The sequence below is a fragment of the Bemisia tabaci genome, chromosome 6 (genome assembly GCF_918797505.1).
Source record: "Bemisia tabaci chromosome 6, PGI_BMITA_v3".
Lineage (NCBI taxonomy): Eukaryota > Metazoa > Arthropoda > Insecta > Hemiptera > Aleyrodidae > Bemisia > Bemisia tabaci.
In genome coordinates, this window is record NC_092798.1 from 18,378,649 (window position 1) to 18,405,693 (window position 27,045).

At 43.0% G+C, this 27,045-nt stretch overlaps 2 protein-coding genes across 2 annotated transcripts in view; one reads left to right on the forward strand and one right to left on the reverse strand.

Annotated features, from left to right (window-relative positions):
- Positions 1-27,045, reverse strand: part of LOC109042688 (transmembrane protein 208) — a 231,810-nt gene that overhangs the window by 167,483 nt on the left and 37,282 nt on the right. The gene's annotated exons all lie outside the window — the stretch shown is intronic.
- Positions 1-27,045, forward strand: part of LOC109040499 (uncharacterized) — a 128,344-nt gene that overhangs the window by 32,290 nt on the left and 69,009 nt on the right. The window lies entirely within an intron of this gene.

The following is a 27,045-nucleotide window of genomic DNA, read 5'->3' on the forward strand; positions in this document are numbered from 1 at the left end:
GCCACCCTGCACGAGAGGAGGGTCTCTACCATGTCCCCAGACAATCACAACAAGGAAGATTCCTGAACACAGCTGCACGCACAGACCCATTGTCAGCCTGGTTTCATTTCCTAGATGAGCCGAAAGCTCAGCATGCTCAGCCTACTTCGACACACCACCTTTGTCCCGGGCCCACAATAAAGGTTATGCAATGTTGCAACGCGGTAAGGTCAAGCCCTATCTCCATCTGGGAGTCCTCTCGGTCCTCGAGTGAATCCCTGTTGCGCTTTCGCCACCCGCCACCCCTGCACCGACTGTCGACGCTAACTTTCACTCGCGGAATCGCGGGGCCTCGAGTCCTTAGTCCCGGCCCGGCTCCCAGCCCATCCTTCATATCTCGTGAGCCCCCCCCCCCCCCCCGCGTTCGGGGATCGCCGTCCTCATATTGTTCTTTTCGCGGGTGATGCTGGCGGCTGCGGCGGAGCCTCCGCCCTCACCGCGAGACGCTTGACCTCCACGCTCGCCGCTCGGCTCGACGCGCCAGACGATGGATCCGAGGCATTGCGCAATCGGCTTGTAAACCATATTGGCAATGTGTCAGATCCGTGGCTGGCAATGCCTCCTCCGTCCACTATTTACGAGAGCGTGAAAAGAGGAGCGATATGCTGCCGTGTTGAGGAAGAACGCCGTAAAACATGCGCGTGTTGCCAAATTTCCTAGGATAAATTATTTATTTTGAGGAGAATCACTGCTAAAATTGTACTAGCGTGAAAATAGGAGCGTATGCTGTCGTGTTGAGGAAGAACGCCGTAAAAACATGCACGTGTTGCCAAATTCCCTACGATAAATTATTTATTTTTGAGGGATCTCTAGGTACTGAAAGCTCACTGATCCTCTAAGTTGTTTTTTTGTTTTTTTGTTTTTTGTTTTTGTTTGTTTTTTTTTGTTTTTTGTTTTTGGGTCACAGTTTGTTCTACTATACCACGTGCTCTGGTATAGTCATATTACAATGGCGGAAGAGAGGCTGCCAAAGATGCATGATTGGGTTCCTCTTGGGAGAAGACGAAGAGGACACCTATAGTGAAAGGGTGGCAAAAGTGGGTTTTAAATGAGATGAGGTAGCTGCCAATTCCCTAAGAGATTATAGGAAGACCGGCTACTGTGGCGGTTAGGCGTCGCAGAGCGCTGTAACAGCGACAATAATGTAGGTAAGTTCTACCGTTCCACTGGGCCGCCGATTTCCATGATTTTTGCGGCTATCGATAAGTGATAGCGCCAAGATGAGCCCACTCAATCCAGATTTTGGAAATATGACCCAGGCAAATGATCTTAATGGCAATATCCGCCATTTATTTTTCCCCTAGAGCTCCATTGAGTCTACGATGAGTGAGCCGTCAAAACCGATCTTCTAATGCCCTTAGTCTCAAGGGCCGTTCGCAAATAACGGTAGGAATCTAAAAAATGAGGGATCCGAACTTCCGAAGGAGAGTGACTAAGTGACTATGTGGAAGATGTGGTGGATCGAAGCTGACATCAGGCTAAATTAGGTGCAAAACACATATTTTAAGAGATAATCCTGATCGAAAACGGCGCGGAGTCAAACATGACGTTACTTTTTCTGACCTACACCTAACTGGGGGAACTAAGGATCGGGATCAGGCCTGATGACATTGTGCACGACCCTTCGCTATATAATCAGATATTCTAATTTTATTATTAATGGGGGAAATCTGGCAGCGTCTAAATGCTCTTACGGCGTTTCTCGCACGGCAGTATGGAAGCCCAACTCGCGACGCGAGCTTGCCAAATCCGGGACCCTGGTGTCCCTGGTTCGTCGTTCTCATCAGCGCTGATTCGCGCCCAGGAATGCGGGTATTACTCTCGATTTGGATGCGCTCTTCCCCGCGGTTCAAGGAGCTTTTGTGACTCCCATCACTCAGATCACCTTTGCTGAACTTTGGAATCAAAACGCATCTCCCGTATTTCTGTTCTATGGCATGAGCGTCTCTTGTGAGATTTACACAAACGGACTTTTAAAATAATTGAATGATGTTCAGTGAAAAAAAGGTGTCGCAATTCGGATGACTTTACAAAGCTATCTACGCGTATCGCTTTTGAGTTTAAGGGGTTAATTTCGAAATCAGTGAATCTGGCTGGTTTAGGATATTGTGCTCTAAGACAATGTACTATACAGACCCTGCACTCCCAATCAAAGCAATGTATTCGGATAGGTCAAAAGTTTAGTTTAAAGCAGGTAAAGGCTACTTTTCGTCTTGTGGTGATTGTTAAGTAACTTGTAGTTCGTCTAGTATTGGTGCAGTCTCTTTAAAAAGTTCTCGTTTAATAATGACTCATAAACGCCGGGACAAGTGTGATATGAAAGGTGTCTGACAAGGGAAGTTTCTCACTGCGGCCACCATGGCCCACTGGGCTGAACGAATAGGAATAAGGTGTCATGTGATGGAATGGTTTACTTTTCTAACGCTGCGTTTAAGTCTCCAAGCTTTCCTATTTGTTTTCCGACCCATTGAATGCGTTGACAAAGAAAGTTTCTAACCATGGCTATCATGGGTAAATTTACTGGACGAATGAGAAGTTGTCATGCCATGATATGGTTTTTTTTTCTAACACTGCGTTTCAGTCTCCAAGCTTTCCTGTGTATTTCCCGACTCATTGATGCATTTTTTTCTTTAATCTTAATGTTGCGGAAACATTTAAATAATTCTGTCGCTATTAAGAACCCGTGTCTTAGTTTTTGCGCAGCTTATTACTTCTTTTTCTTGCGTTTAATTGCTCAGCCAATAAAGGGAGATATTAAATTTTTTTGTGTGGTAGTGTCGTTTTCTCAAAATTGATAGTGGTGAGCATTTTGGTGAGCATGTAGTTGTTTCACCTCAAGCGTGCTCATTTTCTTCGTATAACTAAAATACGCGCCTACACAGAAAACAACCGAGTTTTTCTCTGATATGAAAGTATAAGAGCTTTTCCCGCTTATTTTCCTTTAAATTCTTAGGTACATGAAAGATGGAGGAAGCGGAAGCATTTCGGGGTCGAATTCCTACGGTCAATGGTAAACGCGACAGAAAAGCTGCAAGTTTAGCGATGCTTTGATTGACTTTGCTGGATTTAGAACCAATTTCCTCCCCTTGGTCATCTTTCGCTGTTTTTCTCTCTTTCTTCTCTTTACTTTTTTACAAGCAACAAACAGAAAATAAATATTGCTTGAAACAAATAGCTAGGAAATTTTTAGCAGTAACACAAATCAACACGGCCTAACACGAAACATTTCTGAAAATGTCGGGTAAAATGACGCACTCTTGTCGAACAAGACAGAGAATTAACGAGAGCTCCCGAGACTTCGGACAATGGCTCAAGCGGCTTCCACACATTGCCCAGATACACCACTAACACGGAGACCGAGACATCTATCTAAAGGTCGCTGGCGACGTGCTGCGATACTGGCTCGGTCGGGGCACACACGGCGATCGTGGTTCTCACCGACCGACCGGGGATCGATTTCTCAACCGAAGATGAGCAGTCACAACACTCACAGTCACAGACCGGAGCTCCTGCATGTGTTGTGCCGTCCAGTGGCGTGGCGTGCTTTGCGATAAATCGATTGTTATACCATTTAAACCTACAGAAAAAGATCGATAAACAGGGTGTTCGTAGCGAACACCTTAATAATCGATTCTTTACCATAGGTTTAAATGGCGGAACAATCGATACATCGCAATTGGTGCCGTCCTGACACTGATGGAATAGCTGTTCGCCCTCGCTCGAGAACCCAGTGACCCGATGCGCTGAACCCCGGGCTCATCACAGATCAAGAAGAGCGTTAACGAGTCTGATTCTGCATACGCCGGTCCGAGAGGGGATGCCGCGAGGCGAGTGAGTGGGAGAAAGCCCTCGAGCTACTGGAAACTTTTGCATACCTCACATTCTCTTGCTAGGAAAAACGTCGTATGAAGTTGTAGGTGTTGTCGGATTCCTTTTTGTAAAGTGCAAATTTCGACGAAACTACCGAAAGTTTTTCCTGATATAAAATGACAGAGGATTTTATTCCCTTTTTTACCCCAGCCCTCGCCTTCCGGTCTAGGCGACGAAAACGGAACAGAGGAAAAAGAATGCGTAACGTAAATTAGATGTAGTTAGATAAGTTAGATGTAGAAAGAATAATAGGAATAAGAATACAGAGAAAGGGAGGAAGAAAAATCGGTAGGAGAAAATTGAATATCTCTCTTTTCTCCTCTTCCTCTTCCTCCCCTTTGACTCTTCCTCCTCTTCTTCCCCTTTGACTCTTCCTCCTCTTCCTCCTCTTCCTCCTCTCCCTTCTCTTCCTTCTCTTCAACCTCTTCCTCCTCTCCCTTTTCTTCCTCCTCTTCCTCCTCTTCCTCCTCTTCCTCCTTTTCCTCCTCGTCCACCTCTTCCTAGTCTCCTTGTTCTTCTCATTCTTCTTCCTCCTCTTTACTTATTCTCTTTGTTCTTCCTCTTCCTCTTTTCTCATTCTTCTTGTTCTTCCCCTTCTCTGATTTTTCTTCCTCTTTATCTCCTGCCTTCTCTTTTTCTGCTTCTCTCAATTAGTATTTTTCTTTCTTGGTGTTTCCTCTTTTGTCGGCCTCCTGTGGTTTACTGGTTGTAGAGCGCTGGCCCTATAGCCAAGAGGTCCCGGGTTCGATTCCCGGCCAGGTGACCTGAGTTTGATGGTCTGAGACAATGGTCACCTGGGGTTGGTGGTAAGCGTGGGATTAGCCAGTAGGAGCTATTTAAAGCTAAAAAAAAATTCTAAACATAAAAGTGGCAACATTTGAATGATCATACGGCGTTCTCTCTCTATACGGGAACGTAGATTGCGGGCGATTTCGTGAGGGAGAGATGACGTTGACGACGGTGACACTCTGGTGTCCGTGACTCTAACCGCATGATATCCCGAGGTTGCCGTCTTGAAACCTTTACACCAGAGACCAGTGCTGTCGTGCTGAGGAAGAACGCCGTATGAACATTCGAGAGTTGCCAAATTTCCTTCAATAAAACGTTTATATATGAGGAAACTTATGAATGATTTCCCTTGAAATTTTTAGGAACTGCTGGTGAAATTGCGAACAAAATTACCTGGAAATGAGAAGGAAATTATTCATAAGTTTAAGAGGAAATTAGTGTTCCATCAAAGGAAATTTGGCAACGCCCGAAGGTTCATACGGTGATTTTCCTTAGCACGACAGAGTAAGTGAATGTGTGGACTCTCTTGAGTCTGCAACGAATAACATGATAAAATGACCAATTTCTATACCTATTTCGTATTTTTTGATCATCATAGGTCACCAGGTCACCACCTTGACGTCCATGATGCGACTTTTTTGACTTTTGATCTTATCGACTTTTTGATGCGGTGTCTAAAACCTGTTTTTTTTTTAAAAACTCCTACTTTAGAGGCCAGAGAGCAACAATTTTAGATACTCTCTTCGGGACAGAGAAGTTGATAGAATGATCAATTTGACTGGTATTGATTGACATAGGGTGTCATTGCAAATTTTAGGGGGAGGGGCAAACATTGTGCAAAGAAAGCACAGGAGGATATTAGTGAGAGGGGAGACGTGGGATCAAAATGTTAAACAATTTCCTGAAGTTCATTAAATCTGATTAAAATTGACCAAAATTTGCTCCGTAAAAGGTACCTTAACTTAAAAATACATGGGAAGAGGGGCGGGTATTTTCACCTATATATTTTCGGTCCTTAAGAGTTTTAGCGTAGCAGAATTGATGACGATGGAATATTGCGGATACACGGTACAGTTGTCTGCTGAATTTCTGCTGATAAAACGAAAATTCTCGATGATTGATGCATTTTTTTTTAGTTAACACAATAGAGTGTATCAACACTCGGAAACACGAGTGTCACGTCATGAGACACGATTTTGGGTCTCAGTCAACTGATTCTTCCAATTCCTTTCTTTACGAACCATTCCGTTGAATTTCTCCTTTATTCTTTACCTTAACTTTTATTTTTGGGTTTTATCATTTCCTTTCGATGTAGATAATGTAGCACCGCCCAACTTTACGCACTGAAAAAAAATTCTCGGTGTATTTATACTAAGAAAAGGGTAAAATTACCAGGAATTCAGGGTTCTATTTGATCCCAGTTTTTTCTTGGTAAAATTATTGACTTTCTCGGTAATATTACTGGACCCCGGTAAAAACGCCAATATATTTTATCGACTGTGGTAGAATTACCGAGATAAAATGGCGAAGTTACCGGGAATCAATTACTAATAAAAGTGGTATTCTTACCTGAGAAAAACAGTAAAAATACCGGTTTTTAGGTAAGCTTACCAGTCTGTCTTGGTAAAATTACCAATAATTGGTAAAAAAAAGTGAGATGGTAAAGGTACCAACGGACCTTGGTAAAAACGCCGAGAATTTTTTTTCAGTGCGGAGCATTAAAAAAATGTCAAAAGTAAGCATCTCTACTGGATCATAAATTCACATGAGAAGGCACTCGATATCAAGAGAATCATATCCGTCAGCTCCACTTCTGTATCCTGCCTACACAATAATCTTCCCTCATACATGCAGATTCCTGCGAGAGCGCTCGATTATGAAAGGCCGGATGAGTTACTTTCCGTCCGGAAAATAGGTAATTCGTATGCAGCAAATAGGCAACTTTAAGTTTTCAAGTGCACGTGCAATAGACTGTTGACAAGAGGATAGTTACAGCGAACTTTACGGCGCCTCGTTATACCAGGATAACTTGAACCGTAAAGTTTTGAGGACAAACTTGCGCACCGAAAGTCTCCGTCCATATAGATAGGGAAGCGGTTTTGCGGAACCACTTTTGTCGAGATCCGATCCGATACCCTCTCCTCCGTTGTCAGATTTACCGAAAAACGCACCAAAAAAAACGGTAAAAGGGTCCTCGTGCGAGTGCCATTTTGCACCCTCGGCGGACCTCTAATGTTATACAAGCAGTACAAGCACTTAGCTGTGCTTGGAGATGGTCCCTGGCTCCACATTCTATGCGCATGCATATGATAAAACGTTTAAAGATGCGGTGATATCTTCTGCTCCCATTGTTTATTGATTCATGAAAATTCGAAGAAGGATGAAAGTCGAGGTAGAGCTTACAACTACAAACTCTCCTTTCATTTATTGCTGCGGGCTGATTATTGGCATTAATAGGCAAAGCACTGAAAAAAAATTCTCGGCGTTTTTACCAAGGTCCGTTGGTTCCTTTACCATCTCACTTTTCCTACCAAGTATTGGTAATTTTACCAAGACAGACTGGTATACTTACCTAAAAACCGGTATTTTTTCTGTTTTTTTTTTTCAAGGTAAGAATACCACTTTTATTGGTAATCAATTCCCGGTAACTTTGCCATTTTTTCTCGGTAATTCTACCATAGTCGATAAAAAATATTGGCGTTTTTACCAAGGTCCAGTTAAATTACCGAGAAAGTTCAATAATTTTACCGAGATTTCTCGGGAAAATTACTAACTCCAAAAATGGTAATTTTACCAAGAAAAAACAGGGATCAAATAGAACCCTGAATTCTTGGTCTTTTTACCCTTTTCTTAGTAAATACACCGAGATTTTTTTTCAGTGAGGGATAGACAAAGAAGACATAGGTTCCATGGGTGGACCAAGGGTAAAATGATGGACTGACTTTAGGGTTTCTCGTGGGGTGCCGTTAGTTAGTCTGTCACCTACCTCCTCTGTCCATTGCAACCACCCGCTTCCTCCAATGGGTCCTCCACTGCCCTCCATATCCCTTTTGTCTTCTTTGTCTATCAATTTCAATGACGGCCTGTTGGTCCCAAATCAAAGTTACTCAATTTTGTATAGTCACGCGGCTTTCCTCCTCTGCTGCTCTTAGAAATGGACAGCACGTTATAATCCGTCCATCTTTGTGTCGCGTATAGGTACTAATGCCGCAATCAGACGCTGAATTTAGCACCTGAATGTGGAAGTCACAGTCATCGCCCAACGGCTGAAATTTAGCAAATTCGAGTTATTTTCATCCAGATGTGTATCAAATCTACTCGAATAGTTCAGACAAATTCAAAATTGGTCCGATGGTTGCTGAGAATCGTTGCTGAATTTTGCGCGTCACGCGCAAAATTCAGGCATTGGGCCGATGACTTCCACATTCAAGCCACATTCAGCTCCCACATTCAGCGTGTGATTGCGGTGTTAGAGGTGGTATTACGAGAAAGTAGGGAGTGGAAAAGGGTGTATTGGTAAGGCTACTTCCCCTTTATTTAAAATTTGACCGTTTTAAGGCAATCTTGGGAAATTTTAGAACAATTTTCGAACCCTTCCCCCATGGCTCTCTTTCCTCCTTGCAACAACTTTTTGTTTCCCTGCAGATAAGATTCGTCTGGAATGGCGCTTTCGCGTCCTGTCTCGTCACGTGAGCTTATCTCACTAAGAGTGACGTGCTCGAAAAAACCAGAAGGGCCCTATTTCTCCACAGACCAAATACATCCAAAAGTGTTGGGGCCGTAGCGAAATAGTTATGGTGGTGGGGGGGGGGGGGGGAGTGAGCGAAACTTGAACATTTTCAAAAAAAGATCGTGACGTAAAAGTATGTGCGGCTGAAACTAACATTTTTGATACTTATCATTGGCTCAAGATAGAGAGCACCGAATTTGGCTGAAGCATCAGATTAATATGTAAACATGCTGAAAGGAACTGTATGTATAAGGTTTGCGTGTAACATAGTTCCTTTCAGCATTAATACGTTCAACTCATTTTGAAGGCCGCGTGAACCACCGCAAAAGAACAAAGTTATCTACCCTTGTAAATTTCTTCCGAGCACCTTGGAGCTCTTACTGTAAAATTATTAAGCTTATAACCAACGATTAACGCGTTCGTCCGACGAGGTGAAGTTAATCCTGGATTGATCTTGATCGGATTAAATAAGTTAGGATTCGTATCATGCGAGCGTGCACCAGTTAATTAACTGAGAGGGTCGATTAGCATTGAGAGCAGTGACTATTGGTTTCTTTAATAAGTGTAACAGAGATGTATTATAAGAAAAAGCAACTTAACTGGCTACAGTTATAACGACATCAATCGATTGGAAAATAAAAACGTGAACCGATGGACGCCGATTCGGTCGACAAAATTCGATCGATTCACGATGTCGTCGATCGATTCGCGGGTTTGTCGGTCGATTCACGGTTTTGAATCGAGTCGCTGTCGATCGACGTTCGCGTTTTAATTTTCTATCGACCCATGTCGATCGAATCCAGCGTTCGAAACTCACAACGCGCCAAATGCGCCTAAAAAATCGGTCATGGCGCCTTAAAAATGAAGGCTCTGCACCAACGTGGCCCCTAAAAATTGCCCCCCAAAAATCTGGATTTTCATATTAGGTGATTATTCTAAATTTTCAGCACTACAAGTGAAAGCTTTTTCTACTCTTCACGATTTCATCCTTTATGCTTTTGTCTTCCTCAAGTTACAGCTACTTTCTGTTACGAAAACATCTTGCATCTAACTTTCCGCTAAATTCGCCCTAATATATTGGCAAAAAGTCAATTTGGCCCCTAAAAAACCTTCAATGGCGCCTCAAAATCGGGCTTGATGCGCTACTTGGCTTCTAAAACTTGAAGTGAATTTCGAACACTGATCGAATCCATACCCTCAATTACCTGTGTAGCTTGAGCAAACGACTAGAAATGAAGTTCAGGATTCCGCGACTTCATCCTTCCTTCCCAATCAACTCTCTCTCTCTCTATCTCTTTCTCTCTGAGCTCTCATATTTCAGTAATTCGGTGGGGGTGAAAATGGAGGATTTAATGAACAAACTCGAGACGATTACTCCGTCCGTCTGAGACAATGAAACGCCACTATTAACTATTAAGTTGCTTGAGAAGCGCCATCGACACGCTTTGAGCTCAAGTCGTGATTAAGATCAGCAACACCGTTGCCAAACCAGTGACGACTCAATTTCCGTCGTACTCACTCTACACATACATATGGTATGTGTACATGTATCATGTTCGTATCATGTATATACATGATACGAATTCATACAAAAAAACCAAAAAAAATTACTATTCCATTTCACGAATTTTCTTTTTGCCGCAGAATATAGCCTGAAGGTCTCACTTTTTGGAAATAGTATATAATGGGTTCAGTCCTGATTGTTGCAGTCAATGCGACTACAATTGATATAATAAGCACACTATTCAAGGTACAAATTGGAGAGCTTTATTGCATAGTTTCTACACAAAATTCTTCTTCTTCCTCCTCCTCCTCTCCTTTTCCTCATTTTTCTTCCTTTTACAGGGGTATAAGCCTTGTTTGTCCAGCCGTTACCGCATCTGGCTCGTACGAAATTGATAAAACTGTTCTCCATTATATTTTCCTCTGAAAATAATCTGGAAAATAACTTCAAAAGGATGATAAAAATATTTTAAATTGATTTGAGTCAAATTGAAAAATACAAATGACATTATTTTGAATGATTTGTGTCTCACTTAATACACGGAGAAAAAAAAACTCGTGCGTGGGACCCGAAGTTTAGGTCATATGGATCTCTGAAGTTTTCAGATTGAGCATCTGAACACTTTAGGTCTAGCTGCCGAGGTTCGGATCATACATCTGAAACTTCAGTTCTTACATCTGAAATACTTCAGATGTGAGAACCGAAGTACCTGGATGTGAGAACCGAAGTACTTCAGATGTAAGAAATGAAGTTTCAGATGTGTGATCCGAACCTCGGCACACGAGTTTTTTTTCTCCGTGTGGATATTGAGTACAAATGTTAATATCCAGCTCATCTTGACGTCTGAAGGCTCATACGGAGTTCTTCCTTAGCAAGGCAGCACAATGCCCGCGTTGGCGGCAGTGGCGATTTTTCAGATTGCCCACACTATTTCTAATTCTCCTTAATTTAAATCTATTAAAAATATCGAATTCAGGTGGAGCTCACCAAGGATCGACTGTTTTACATACATTTAAAAGGAGGAAAAACAGTGCTGCCAACGTTCAAGAATTGCCACTGGTTGAGGGTTTGGTCGCATAGGGGCCAGAAAAGTCCTTATAGAGTCTTCTTCAGCCAAATAAAGATCCACAGAACACGTGAAAAACGGATCACTCGCTCCTCCCGCGATCTTAATTAGGGTTTTCCCTAATTAAATAATGAGTTTAATTAAAAGCGAAACGGCGGTGACAGGACGGCGCGACACGCGGGAGCGATGAAGAGATAAGCGACGCGGCCGGCGCGGCGCACAGTGGATCGAGTCAATAGGAGAGATCGGACATAATTTTGAAACTTCGAACGGTTATATCTCCGTTTATACAAAACTTTGAGGTTCTGAGAGTGGTTTCATTGGTTTTCTCGTAAAATTTGCTTCTAGAAACACCCCTTACAGTTATAAACGTGATGAAATAAACATCAAAATTTGCAGTTCTAGTCAAAAATTTCATGTCCGACCTCTCTGATTGACTCGATCCACTGTGCGGCGCGGCGCCCGGAAACGGAAACCGGAGCAGTTAACCGCGAATCACGGTTGCTCGTGCCGGAGTTCCCGTATCGGAGGAACGGAACCGTGTATCGGCCCGGTGCCCGGAGATAGCAGTAAGTGCATGCTGGGATGAACCTTGAGGCACGTAAAAGCACGTGCAAACCGTGGCTCATATAGAAATCCACTTACCACTCTCTTCGCTATCGCGGGAGTGCGGTGCCCGGTAACGCATGCGCGGAGTGGATGCTCGATGAGGATCGCGCGCGCGGATTTCGAATCGATTCGACGCGTGGAATCCAGCATCGGCGTCGGCCACTGCCACTGCCACGCTGACCCATTTCCATTGGGGCTGGACAGTGCAGTGGACACGATGACGATGACAATGCTCCTGATTACGCCTCCTCTTCCGTGATTTCACTTGCTTGGATTTGCATTCCTCCTCCGGTAGCATTTAGTGCCTCTCCGCAGAGCGGAAGGAGGATATGGATTCCATCCACACTAGAGTACCTATATACGGGAGAGTATTGCCATCTCTGTGCCGCTTTCTGATTGGTTCATCAGTTTTTGGCTATGGTGGAGCTCCAAAGTTGGCCCAATTGAAATGAACCCGACCCAGAGGAACACGTATGAGAAATGAGTGGCAATCGAACTTGAAGGTTAATTTTTGGCAAAAATATCCATTAAAGTTCGATCCGAACTCAATTCAGAAGTTGAACATAAAAAAATTTCTGCGGCACCTCTGTGCAGATCTAAAGAAAAAGTCTTGAACCATCATAATGCTTGATTTGTAGCCCTCTTAGGCTCTTACTGCTTGTGAGGCACCTCGTAGACTTTACCGCGGGATCAGGAAAGTAATCGGCCGATAGACTAGTAAAAAGGTGCAAATTTCAGCTTTCTGATACATATGTCCTTATAAAAAATGTACGTAAAGCACGATTCTCGTAACAAAAATTACTGAAAGCAACTAGCTAAGGTTTTTAATGTTTTTTATGCGTAAATTCAAACCTCCTGCTTATGGAGAGGACAAAAGTCCACGTTAGTCAAATCGCGCGCTGAATCGTTTCTTCGTTAGGAATGCCCAGCAATCTCGTAGCAAAATTACATAAATTGCAGCAAAATTAAAATTAAATTAAATTTAAAAAAGTAAAAATTAAATTAATTAAATTTAATTAAAATTGCAATTCAATTGCAAATTAAAAATTTTGCAGCGTTGAAACGCAATTCCTCTCCTTGTGGTTCTTAAAGTCAAACTTAGTGTTTTCCTCTCGTTTTTTCCCCGTATGGGGACTAGACTAAGAACACAGGATTCATATTTGACACCTGGAATCGAATGTTCCTCTATATCGACGGTGAAACTACCAAACCACGTATCTCGGTTTGCGACGTCGCAGACTTCCTGTCATACTTTATTTTTTAAATGAAAAACTACTCAACGTCCAGTCTTGAAAATTTCTGTGATTTTTCCTCCTCGTGCGGAGAAAATTCTATGAAACTTTCAAGGAATGATATTGATTTGGTCTACTTCAAAAAAATAAAATGTGAGCGTAGATTTTTAAACACCGCAAACGAGATACGTGGTTTGGTAGTTTCACCGTCGATATGGGGACTAGACTAAGAACACAGGATTCATATTTGACACCTGGAATCGAGTGTTCCTCTATATGTGTGTGGCGGTGGAAAGAAACAGCAGAAGCTCGACCGGCATTTACGGAAGATCGGGGCAGACGATTGGTTCCGGCAGTCGGCAACGCATCCGCATGTAAAACTCCTGGATCCTGGGCTCCAAGTCAACGACGCGACGGGCGCGGTGCCCCGGGCGCCCGCGAGGACGCAGTCACGGACTCGGCTCCGTGTTCCTTGTCACTTGAGCGTCTCCGGACGCGGACGGGGCCTCGGAGGAAGTCGGGAGTCCCGGCCCGGGTCGGGGGATTAAATTTGTCCTACGCCAATCACCCGGGCGGCCGCCGCCGTCACCGTCACGTGAGCCGGGACTAACGGTCGAAACAATAGGTTCACGCATAATAGACTCATCGAATTCGTGAGCTCAGAGCTCACGCTCCCCAACCCCCACCCTCCCCCCGGGATATCACTCCGACATCCTTCAACTTCCCGTTGCGTCTTCGATCGCCTCGACATGTTTCTGGGTTTCCTTGCTTTTTCAGGCGCAGTTCGTCGTTTTCCGGACGACAGAACGGAATTGCATTTCGACGCTGCACGGAAAAAAAGTAAATTGCTGATTCAACAATTCAAATGCTAAAAACAGTGAGTTCAATATTTCAATGTAGATTTTACAACAAAAAAATGCTACTTTAACCACCCCCGTGGTAAATTAGTTTACAATGTGGTTCGAGTAGCATTTTTTTGTTGTAAAATCTACGTTGAAACATTGCGCTCACTGTTTTTAGCAATTGAATTGTTGAATCAGCAATTTATTTTTTCCGTGTGCAAAATTTTGACTCGCAAATTGTAATTTTGTTACACGATTGTTGGGCATTTCTAACTGAGTATTTCACTAATTTCTCTTCTGATTTCATGCAAAAAGCATCAAAATCTTGAACAGAAACGGCACTGTCATTTTCTGGTAGAAATTTGAATTGAATTGAGCCTTGGAATAGAGTTCGGTTCCTTCGTCTGAGGAACAACGAGTTGTGGCGCGAACATATTTTTTTTAGAAAGACAGATTTGTAAAACTAAGCATTTGTCAAATGCCTAGACAAATTGATAAATTTTAAAGAACAAAGTTCCAGGTGACAAATTCATGAAATATTAGCAGAGACTGTTATGCTGCCGTTCAGTGCGCGATTTGACTCACCACGTGGACTTTTGTCCTCTCCAGTCACAGGAGGTTTGAATTTACGCATAAAAAACATTCAATATCTTAACTAAGAGTTGATTTCAGTAATTTTTGTCACGCGAATCGTGTATTACGTACATTTTTTTATGAGGAAACATGAATCAGAAAGCTGAATTTTGCACCTTTTTACCGGTCTGTCGGCCGATTACTTTCCTGATCCTGCGTTAAAGTCTACGAGATATCTCTCAATCAGTAAGAGGGCTACAAACCGAGCACTAGGGCTCACTATTTTTTCTTGAGATTTGCAGAGAGGTGCCTCAATGAACATTTTGTATCCCAGAAAGTTTTGTCAGTGGCTTTTATTGTTAGTCAAATTCATAGACTACTGATTTTTTTTAGATTATGCAGTATAGATTCTCCCTAGTTGGCAGCACCGAATTTTGGCCGTTCAAATGCACGTGAAGCTATCGATTCATATTGAGGCAGGCTGGCGTACCATCAATTAGAATCGATTGTTTGTATTGGAGTTAAAAGGAGGAAAATAAGTGTTGCCAACCTGCAATAGAGAATGTGGCAACGCAAACGGGAGGTGGAGACGGGAAGTGGGAGGACGTGAAATGACAGGCAAGTTCACGGATTCATTCACCCAAAAAATAAGTCGACGGCGAGACGCAACGCAGCGCAACGATGCGTATACTGCACGCAAAACACGATTCTTATCGTGTCGCCTCCGCACGCCCATCCGACGTCACGTCCATGTCATTTCAGCTGCATATGTATTTTCGCTCGAAACCAGGGTGGCATGAAACGTAAGAAAGAAATAAAAGATTGGAAATTTCAGTGAAATATCTCATGAAATTTCAGGAGGCTGTGAAGTATTTCGTATTTTTCAAGGGCTAGAGTGTGCAACCCACACTCGAAAACATATACAAATAGAAAAAAGTCAAAATTCTTACATTTTGCGAAACATGAAAAGGAATCGGTATTATTTAATATCGTTCATTTTCTGAAATTTCATGAAATATTCCACGTGAAATTTCAATATTTCATTTTTCATTAAATTTTGCCGCACGCTTTGTCTAAAATGATCAAACGGAAATAAGCAAACGGCCACAAGCCATAGAAAGCAAAATTTTAAAAAAGACACCCATAGACTTAGACGACTAGTCTTACTGATGGGAGGAAAAATCAAGTTGCTTTTGATAGAGCGATTAACGTAAGAACAAAATTGAATCATTTGTCATTTCTCAATCGATAGTAACAGCAGAGGTAATGTATGTCAGTACTGCTGATTGTTGGTCGTGAAATATCCATTGCAGTAACAGTTCACCGAAAGTTTAATGGCTAATCATTTGCAGTCGCTACGTTTCTATCCGTTCGTTAAAGTCCCCTCTGTACTTTTCATAATAACGGCAGTGCTAGTGAACGTTAGGACTGCTGACTGTTGGACAAGGAATTTCGATAGCGGAATGCTATAATCAAAAGTTTGGCTAATCATTTGCAGTTGGTATACGTTTCTATCCGTGCGTTGAAGTCTCCTCTGTATTTTGCTTCGCGTGCGGAATTTATGTAATATGCTCGCATGTTACATAAATCAAATTGTACCAATGTGTCAATGACGCCAGCAGAGTGGATGAACCTTGTCTCAAGTTGTATTTATGTTTTTTTCAGAGTTTATGTAAAAGTAAGGCACGGTTTCTTATCAGATGATTGTTGTAAGTTCAGATAGAAAAGTTTTCAGAAAATGCATAATTATTTAGATTAGGAGATTCCATTTGTTTTTAGCACTTTTGTCAACTCTGAAATTAAATTCAAGTGAAGGAACTGAGTTTACATTGATTGACATCGACCGTCGGAAAAATTCTCCCGACTGACTAGTGGAGAAACTATCTATTTCCAAGGACATATCTTTCTCGCCGTAAATAGGCACTGTCCAACTACTCCTCAAAAACACAAGCTTGCTGAGCATACTCTTTCCTTGCCAAAATCAAATGCGTGCGTCTAGTCAGAAAGCCAAATGGACGGATTCCGATGAATGTCAACAATTCAGGGATGTTATCAGTTCCGGAATGACAAAAGTTCCGGAATGTCAACAGTTCCTGAACAACAGTTAATGTTTATCTAGCGACTAAGGCCGAAGATAACCCTACCTAGAGAGGGCTTCTGTGGGTTAATTATTGAAATTCATAGACAAAGCTATAGACAAAGAAGACAAAAGGGAAATAAAGCTATCCTATAGGTGGAAGCGGGTGGTTGCAATGAACAAAGGTGGTAAGTAATAGACAAACTAATGGCAACTGACGAAAAATCTTTACTCAGTCCATCATTTTACTGGGAAAAAAAACACATTAGAGTCCAAACTCTTAAAAACAGCGACAAGAAAAAGTACTCTTGATTCAATCAGAATCTAGCTTAAATCAAGAGCCAAACATCTTAATTTAAGCGGATATTGTTCTGATTCAAGCAAAAATACGATTGAATCAAGAGTATTTTTTCTTGTCAATATTTTCAAGAGTTAGGACTCCAGATCCAGTGTGTTTTTTTTCCCAATGTTTCCCCCTTAGTCTATGACAACAACCCGTTCCAACCAGTAAGATCGCTCCATGGTCCCCATGTCTTCTTTGTCTGTAGCTTTGTCCATCAATTTCAATGATCAGCCCACAGCTATTGATTAAAAAAGAAGAAAAAAAAGTTCCGGAATGTCAACAGTTCCGGAATTCCAACGGTTGAAAGCTTTCGAAAGCTTCCGATCCTAGTTGAAAGCTTTTTAGTTGTGGCGGGGCATCCTAGTTGAAAGCTCTTTGAGGCTCGGGTTTAATTGGGTCAAAAAGCGGGGAGTTGAGCGGGCACCAGGAGCGGGACCCAGCGCCGAAGGAGCGAAAATGAGGCTATGTTTAATCGAGTTAGGCATTGCTCAAACAGATCCATTTGATCCTGGATGGGTAATCTGCGATTCGCCGTCGCGTCGCCGTTGTTCGCTTAAATCATTATTCCCTCCGCGGCCACCGTCCCGGCCGTGCCCTCGCAATGAGGAACCGTTCTCTGCTCCCGTCACGGGGACCACGACAGCCGCGAATCAACTCCCATCCACCGTTGCCGTTTTTCTGGAAAACTCCTCAGTAGGCGTATAGGAGCACTGGAAAAAAGTATCTTGGATCCAGAGTCGAGACTCTGAAAATTTGACTAGGAAAAGTACTCTTCGCTGAAAAAAAAGTTCGGTAAATCCGAACTAGTTAGGATCATATGGAACCAGGTTTTGTTCGGTACAAACAACCGAATTATTCGGCCTGTTCAACCGAATTGTTCGGTTTGTGCGACCGAACCATAATAAATTCTTACAGTTCGGTTCAGTGGACCGAACAGTTCGGCTCAGCAGACCAAATAATTCGGTCGTGTGTACCGAACAAAATCGTGGTTCCATATGATCCTAACTAGTTCAGATTTACCGAACTTTTTTTTCCCGTGTTGATTCAATCGGATTTTTGCTGGAATCAAAAGAAAATCCGCCTATATTAATGAGGCTTGGCTCTCGATTTAAGCAAAAATTCGATTGAATCAATTGTGTTTCTACTTGTCAATTTTTTTGAGAGTCTGGACTCTTGATCCAAGAGACTTTTCTCCAGTGAGGGGTACCATTAAGGCTGTATTCGCATGGGCCCAAGGATGAATTTTCTCAACTCTACAATGTCGTGCTTATGGAAGGTCTATATTTTACTGAATGCATCATGATTTGGTCTTATTCAGTCTCCTTTTTGGTCTAATACTGGCCTAGTCATGGGTCTGAGGGCCGATTTTGTGAAATATGTGGATTTTTCGGCATTCAACCGCAAATCCACAAAACCCGCATTTTTTATCAAAGTTGGCCTTTTCTTACATTATAGCATAGCATTTTTTGTGTTTTGGAGAGCCATGCTTTTTGGAGCAAAATACAACAAAAACTGATGAGAATCGGGAGATGTTTTTTGAGTGGTCCAGGTGTGTGCCACCCGCACTTTTCAAAGATTGATAGCACAGATTATAAAAGCTATTGTTCTCCTAAAAGTGCTGATATGATCTGACGTGAAAACTTGACGTTTGCATGCATGGATTAAAATATATTCTGCCGAGCTTTGAGATTTGACCATCAAAATATAATTCCGCAACACGCATGACTGATCTGTTCTCATATTTACACATACAGAACTATAAAAAAAGGGAATTGCCTACAAATTGGCAACGCTGATCGAATTGTGGATTTAATCTAATCACTCCGTTGAGCCGTTTATCGCGATGATGGCAACACCGCGCTGTGCGGCGGTTTAGTTTGTCGATTACGCCAGTCATCTAATGGCCGGTCATTCGTGCTTGCAGAAACGCCAACCGAAAAAAGAAAAAGAAAAAGAAAGAAAGGCCGGAAAAGTTAGGCGCTAGACGTCGCGCAGCGTCGGAAACTAACTGTTTGCGGTCTGTCTCTGGATTCGACTCAATTCTTATCTAATCTCATTTTTTCCTCGACCCCTCCTGTTGCTGCCTTGTCCAGGCAAAGTAATTTTTTCTGTGCAGAACGGTGTCCACGGATATCACCCATTGTCAACGGTCCTTAAAAAACGAAACATTAACAGGGATGTTGCTAAATAAAGGTGGTCTGAAGGGATGTGAATGATTCAATCGCGTAGGTATGGACCGAGTTTGGCAGAAATTCACCAATTTCCATTCTCGAAACCAAAACTAGTTGGAAATAGTTTCAAATTCGAGGAGTCGGAAATTGTCTGCTGTTATAAATTCCAAGTCGAGAAAAAATATTTTGAAAGTAAAACTAGCCGATAAACTTTTTCCTTAACATTGAGTCTCATGGATGTTTACGATTTCAAACCTTTTTTCCCCGTTTCAGATTGAATAACACTCGGTCCGTTTCTCATAAACTCGGTCCAGATGAACCTTGTGGATAATTGGACTTAATCCTCATGGCCAATTGGTCTTAATCCTTATGGCCATTTGGACTTAATCCTTATGGCCAATTGGACTTAATCCTTATGGCCAATTGGATTTAATCCTAATGGCCAATTGGTCTTAATTTTGCAATAAAGAACTACAATACCAGCTCATCTGTTCATACACTTAATGCACAGGGGAACTAAAGGTACATATGTTGTTTCTAAACCGAGCTAGACGTTTTAGTTCCTAATTGCATGATGTAGTCCACTTGATCACACTGTTGTGCCACAAACACCTGAAGCCTTTAATTCTCTCCAGTAGTGTCATCCTCTTGCTCGACCAGAAGGCATGGGCGGCCCGGGGAATTCTTTATAGAATGGCACAGGAAGACAATGTGTCATAGTATGAGGGAACTTCTTCTCTCTACAGAGGGTCTCAGCCCCCCCCCCCCCCCCCCGGGAAAGTTTTGAAAATTGAGACGCCCCTGGAGCAATTTTTAGCTGTTCTCAGTAAAAGAGTGATTAAAATACAATCTCAATGATGACGGACAGGCAATGCACTCATTTCACAATGCCCCTTCTCATAGGGGACTGACAAGGAGTAGATTTCGGGGAAAGGATTATGGGCGGAGGGGTCTGCTCTCTGCTCCTTGACATTCTTGCTTTTATCGCACCTAGCAATTAAAATTAGTAAACAGAATAATACAAAAGTAATATCAAAGACTCGGTGTGTTGACAACACTTTGTAGGTGGTTATTTCTAGGGAACCTCTCGAAGTTGCTGTATTTAACGCTGTAAGGAGTATAATTGAAAGCGTAAATTTTTATTGCTAATTCAGAACGTTACTATATTATATTTAAGTGGTTGACAATGAATTAGTGATAATCACGGAGAAAAGAAATAAAGAATAACTGAAAACCCCCACAAAAATTATTTATTCGCATTCGATAATCATGAACCAGTAATGGCCATGGCCGCAATGCGCTGCGCCGCACAGTGGATCGCGTCAATGAGAGAGGTCGGACGAAATCTGGAAACTTTAAAAGCTTATAGCTCCGTTCATACAAAACTTTGAGGTTTTAAACGTGGTTCCGTTGGCTTTCTCTTGAAATTTTCTTCCATCAACACCCGTAAAAATTCAAAATTTGACGAATTTAACATCAAAATTTCTAATTTAAATGAAAAATGTCCTGTCCAACCTCTCGCATTGACTGGATCCACTGTGCGCTGGGGGCTACGGGTGATCGTATCCAGGGAGACGGGAGGGAGCCGTTGGAGTTAAATCGAGAGGAAACCAAAGATGAAGACGGGCTCATGCAATTACCGGGGTCGCCATTCAGTTTAATGGGTCGTCTCATTAAATTGCCGAATGTCACTTAACCGCACCATGAGTACTCTTCAAGGGAATCAATTTTTTGTCCCTCCCATTTTATTTCCTCTGTTGCTCCATTCATTATTTATACTGCCCGTTCACCTGCCGATTGCGATGACTCCGCCGTGAATTTCCGTTCGGAACGCGACCGATGCACGTGATTTGCAGCGGTTGCGGTTACAGGCGACAGTTGCAGGTGACTATTCGAAATGTGAATCATTTTCCCTGACAGACGAATCGGTGAAATGGAACATTGTGGTATGGATGCAGCGAGGAAATTTCGGCATGACATTCGATTTTCAAAATTGGATTTGCAAAAGAAAAATATGAACGTGTCCGTCTATCTTGGTTTATGAAAACTTAAAATAAAGTATTGACACCAGGCTATGTAGGAATGCCCCATTCACTTTTTCACAAACGAAATATGCGGATCGGCGCACGCTGGTCGTAACTAGTGTTGCACAAAACAGCAATTCTTGATGAGGAAAATTGTGGTCGAATGAACTTCTTCCCTCTGTAATGAGAATTTCAGTTTTATACTGCATTTTAATGCACGTTGGTAAAATCATCAACTCTTCTGTCTAAACAAAACTTTTGGGACAAAAGTACTAATAATTAGAGTTACGTCGTTCTGAGGATCTCACCTAGAATGTTCCGTGTACAAACTTTCCAAATGCTTTGTAACTTCATACCCTCGCTCTATTATTGGCGAAAAAAATTAATTTGTGTGTATTCAACTTAATCCTCAAAATAACCGAGGGAGTCTTTCGTCGAAGTGTCAAACGCTGATTTTTTTCACTGCTGGACGAAAATTGCTCAACCGCGAGTTGTTCCTCCACGAAAAGTCACAAATTTCGAAAACGCTCTGTGTTCCTCTGTTGCGTTTCTTCAAGGTCAATTCACCTGGTCCAATTTCTTAAATTATTTGTGTTTTCTATAGAAATCATATCACTCCAAAATTCAGACAATTTCTAGGTTAAAATATCTGGTTTGTACCACTGGACTTTGGAGTATCCAGTTAACACGTTGGGATCCGATCACTGATTCTATTATTCACCGATTATAGCTGAGTTTTGCGTTTTCCGGATGATAGAACGTAACATCATTCCAACTGAGATAATTTCACCCCTTAAACTATGTTTTTGCCGAAAAACGTAAAGATTTGCAAAATTTCTACAATCCTGTGATCCTAGGATTGCAAGCTCGCGGTGTGCACTATTCGGAAATAGTGTACACCGGGGTAGGTTCGACACCAAGAAAATCCGACTTTTCAACGATTTGAGCGCGCACCGTGGTATACGCGCAATGCTTGAAGTATCCTGCATCCTTGTAAGGCGCTCCTATGGGTCGGGCGCGCGCCGTGCTGTACGCGCAATGTATGAGGTATCGTGCGGTCTTGTAAGGCGCTACTATGCGCTCCGTGCTGGCCGTGCGCGCTCGCCGCGCGCTGACCAGGGGCGGACTGACCATGGGGGCGGGGAGGCGATCGCTTCCAAACAATACGCCCTTGAGGCCCCGGACGGACCTCCGCGGCGATTTTTTCGAGCCGTCGTTTTCTCCCCGTAATGTTGTAATTTTCCAATCCCTTTCAGTCACTAAAGACCCCAAAATCCTTCCAAATGTGCCTCTAAGAGACATAAAAAGTTGCCTAAAGCTTATAATACATAATATACAGGGAAATGTAGTGGGCTCCTGGGGCCCCAGACGTGATAAAGGGGCCCCTGAAAAAACCTGAGAATGGGTTATTTTGAAGTTCAGATACTCTTGAATTGGACTCCAAAAAATGTTTAAAATTGCGTTTAAAGAGTGTGAAACGTTCATAATTTTCCGAGGGAGGGGCCCCCAAATGTAGGTCGCCTCCTGACTTTTCGAAAGGCCAGTCTGTCCTTGCTGATCAGCAACTGAACAAAAAATCCCTCACAATGATTCATCATAATAATATGATTATGAGTATTCAATGGCACTGAAAATACAATTCAATCAGGTGAAAAACACTAAAGAGATACCAATTATATCATTCAGAGCCGAATGATGGACACTGCAATAAAAAGTAACAGGATTTGAAATTGGAGTCAACATTTCATCGATTGCCTCATTTCGAAATTGACGACACTCGAGGCAGTTAAAAGCCCTATTTTTCCAAGAGCAGTAGTGTGGCGTAATTGAAGCGCACCGCTTTTCATTTCCACCACTTTTAAATACACCGCGATCGAAATCCTCAATTCGCCAACATTCAGGTCAGGTGCTTCACTTCAATCCTAACAACCCGCAATATCTCTCACACCGATCTCTGGAATTATGGTCCCATGGCTCCAAACCACGCGGTCATTTTCATGCTAAAACGCTTTATTTACTTCGTAATATCCTTGGGCGCCTCACTCCTTTTTCAATTGGCCGCGCTAAGGAAGAACGCCGTACGGACATTGGAGAGTTGCCAAATTGCTTTCGATAAAATGTTTATTTTCGAGGCAAGTTATGAATATTTGTCCATGAAATTTTCAGGAACTTCAGGTGACATTGCGATCAAAATTATCCCAAAAATCGGAAGGAAAATATTCATAAGTTTACCGGGAAATTCGTGTTTTATCAAAGGAAATTTGGCAACGTCTGAAGGTTCATATGGCGTTTTACCTTAGCACCGGGCAGGAATGTCATCTAAAAGCACTTAGATTTTCACGATGAGGCACGGGGCGCGGGGGCGGGGACACAAGCATCGCGAATCCCTCAACACGCCGTGAACATCGTCTAAACAATCTGAACTTGCGGTTTCCCATAGCCTCCGCGATGGTGGGGGGGGGGGGGGGCGAGGGAGTCGAGCAAATTCTCAAAAGTGTTGTAGCGGTGCAATGCCTGAGAGTCGAGTGAATTACGATTTCCGTTGCGTGTCTGTTGGTGAATTTTTCCGTTCCGGCTTGCCGCAATACTGCCGTCCCGGGCGGAAACAGCGCACGGACATAAGGAGCGCGTTGGAGTTGGATGGTTTTAGCTTAGGACGGTCGGGTACCGGAACGATGCGGTGCGGTGATGGCGGTAGCGAAGCGCCGGGAACCGGGAAGGATTTTGTTTGCGCCCATCGCATGTTGAACGCTGGATGTTCGGGCCATTTCGAGCTTTATCTTGCCTATCGTGACAGCCCGAACGAAAGGCTCTTCAGTCTTCACTCTTCACTTAAGCATAGTTGTTTGATTTATAATAGTGTTTTCTAACTATCTTGTGCATGGCAAGACGCGTTTCCGAGGTTTAGCCATCGTTAAACGCTGGACGCACTTGGGGGAAAAGGTCTGGTACGAGACTGTATGGCTGTATATGTACATCCACCTTAAAAAAATATAGAAGTTAGTATACCCAGACTCCCCGCAATGTTAAATTTGCGTGTACCGATCTATCAGACATATGTATGATTACCACTGTCAGGGATCTGGAATTGGCTACTAGATTTCCTTGAGAGCATATGTAGACGGAAAGTTTCTCACGAACTATTAGGATTTTTTCATTTTTTACTTCTTGTCTTACATTGATTTAAATATGCACAAGTAGTTATCGATTTTGCACCACAATAAACACCAATTTTCACAATTTATGATATACTCCGCGAGAGAGAGAGAGAGAGAGAAGTGCCGAATGACCAAAAAATCAAAATTCAGTCTTCGGGGTTCTTCCTTGTAAATCTACTAATTTGCTTAATCTGCTATTGTAAGAGGCTTCTAATTAAGAATCTTGAAAACATTTTGTCTTTGACTCTCACGAAGAAACAAAATCGATGGAATTGAGCTTACAGGACGAATTAACTGGACCTCCTTACAAAGAGCTTCCTGCCTTCAGGACGAATTCGGCTTAAATTTAGTCGCATTAGGGCTAAGTTAATTTGCAGCAGCACAACAAGCCCAGGACAACACATACAAAAACCACACCAGTTCCATTTGAAGCGAGAAGCAATTCGTGATATTGCACTCTTTTGTTGCAGATAGACTGCTTGCATGTGATGTGAATTCTCGCTTGGAGCAGAAATACGCGAAACAATTCTATCTACATTAGAATTTTGAAAAAGACCCTCATTTCGACGTATTTCTGCCAAACGGAACTAAGTGCATTATGATATGAGGCTTGTTATGCATATATTCTTATATCGGCTTCAGGGCTCATGTCTGAATGCACATAGTTCTGTTCAGTACGTCCATTTAACCTCAAGCTGTCATGTTTTTTCACCGATTTCACTACGTTAGTAGTATAGCCTTTGGGCTAAGAAGTAACCCAGAACTGGACTCCAAATTTAAATCCTAAAGTCCGATCCATTCCTCAAACAGAGCGCTTAGTCGTGTTGGTTTCCTTTCAATCGAGTTTTTAGTAGGGTTCCAATGGAGATGTTGCATGTGTGAGAGATATGCGATTTGACAGTTAATTCTTATGTAAAAGTTCGTGAGAAACACGATGAAGCCACTGATTTTCTCTGAAATCAACTCCCAAGCTCAAAAGAAGCTCTCAAGCTGAGCCTAAAATGGAGGGGATATTCCACCCTACCCTCAGAGTCCACGTCTACATCAAGACAAACTCTCCATGCAAAGATAGGGAGCAAATACATTAGCAGTGATGCCGTGTTTTCAGTTTTGGAGTCCCCAAATGAAGTGGCAGCCCTGTCAATGTATTTGCTCCCTATCTTTGCATGGAGAGTTTGTCTTGATGTAGACGTGGACTCCGAGGGCAGGGTGGGATATCCCTTCCATTTTGGGCTCAGCTTGAGAGCTTCTTTTGAGCTTGGGAGTTGATTTCAGAGAAAACCAGTGGCTTCATCGTGTTTTTCGCGAACTTTTACAAACGAATCAACAGCCAAATCGCAAATTCCTCACACATGCAACATCTCCATTCTGTAATATTCGAGCCTCATCAGTCCGCTTTTCCGCATGGTTTTCCTCGCCAAGACTGAGAAGAAACCAACGCAACCGAGCGTTTTCGTCGATTTTGGAAGATCTATGGGAAGAGCATACCTTCGTTTCGCACTCTGCTTCATCAACCAATCGACCTACGGAACGTAAGATCTAACAGAGAGATATCCTTAATCACCTTTGCCGGCAATGCAGGATTAGAGCTTCGTTGCTAAGTAGCTCGAATTTCGCACTCCTGGTGGCGCGGGTCAAGAAAATGAAGCGAAACCGGACGGTGGCAAACCGGGCGCGAAAAACAGCGTTTTCCACCACCGCTCCCGGGCGCTCGACGGCGGTTATTTCGCCGACGATCTGGACATCGGCGGGGTTCGCCGGGTCACGTCCGTGTCTGTGTCGGACACGCTTTTCACATCGGGAACACCGTTCTGCCATGCTGAACCATAACCTCATATCCGCGCGGGGTTTCAACGCGGAGTTGAGTGGTTTTTCCTCGCGCGTTCCCCGACGAGTGTCGGACGTCGGCGACGTCGAGACTCGAACCCGGGACCGTTGATGTAAGTCACGTTTCCGACCATTAATCCTAATTAAACAATTGTTCTGTCGAGTCGGGATCTCATCGTCGCGAAAGTTCCCCCTCCCGCGGGTCGGCAATCATCGGGATCGGGCCAACCTTGCCGGCGGCACTGGGTTTTCGGCTCAGTTGGCCGGCTCTTTCATTTTCACACTCTCCGCCTGTCAGATCGCACGATCGCTCTTTTGAGGAGTCAATCTCATTAAGGTGTCTCGAGCACTTCTCTCTGGACCACACGTGGAAGAATAGTCCTTTTATCCGTGCCTTTGTTTGGGTGCCTCTCAACTCTTCGCTGCTCGGCGTGGTTGCCACAATGATATGGCGTGCAAAGTCGAAACATTTTTTTCCCTATTGGTTTAATGACTCACACACCGTTAGAAACCCTCAGTGAAATCTAGTGTCTACTTAATGTCTTCAGACATCAGAGACAGGAACATCCATCTACCAGGCTATCCAAATGTTCATGGATAAGGCTTAGCAGGATCTCTTTCTGCAGATGATCTGAGAAAATTCGCCACTATCGGGGTTCAAACCTTACGCCTTTTGACAGCGCAGGATTTACCTATTTGCCGCCCATGGGTTGCCTGTATTTTGCCGCCTCCTTCTCATTCGTTTTGAAACATCAATGAAAGTCATCAAGTGAACGTGCTGGAAAGGAAGGGGTGCATAAAACGCGTTTACTCGTGTTGGACACATTTTTTGCGAAAGCCCTGTCAACACTACCAGCAAAAGTTCACGGAACTTTGCGCGAAAGTTGATGTTCCGTAAACTTATTTCTGTGTAGACAAGGCCTTCCATTTATGAGAAATGAACAAAAAAATTATGGAAGAACATACATAAATGTGGTTTAATAATTTAATTTCCACCGAGCGCCGCGCTGACGCACTGTTTGGCGCAATGCGTGAAGTATTCCTTCAGTCTTGTAGGCGCTATGCGTTTCACGCCGACCGCAGCTGACCGCACTGTGTCTTCGACGCAATGCGTGAAGTTTTCATGCAGTCTTGTAGGCGCTAATATGTGTTACATGCCGACCGTCGCCGCGCCGAGGGCTTCTCCTTTTC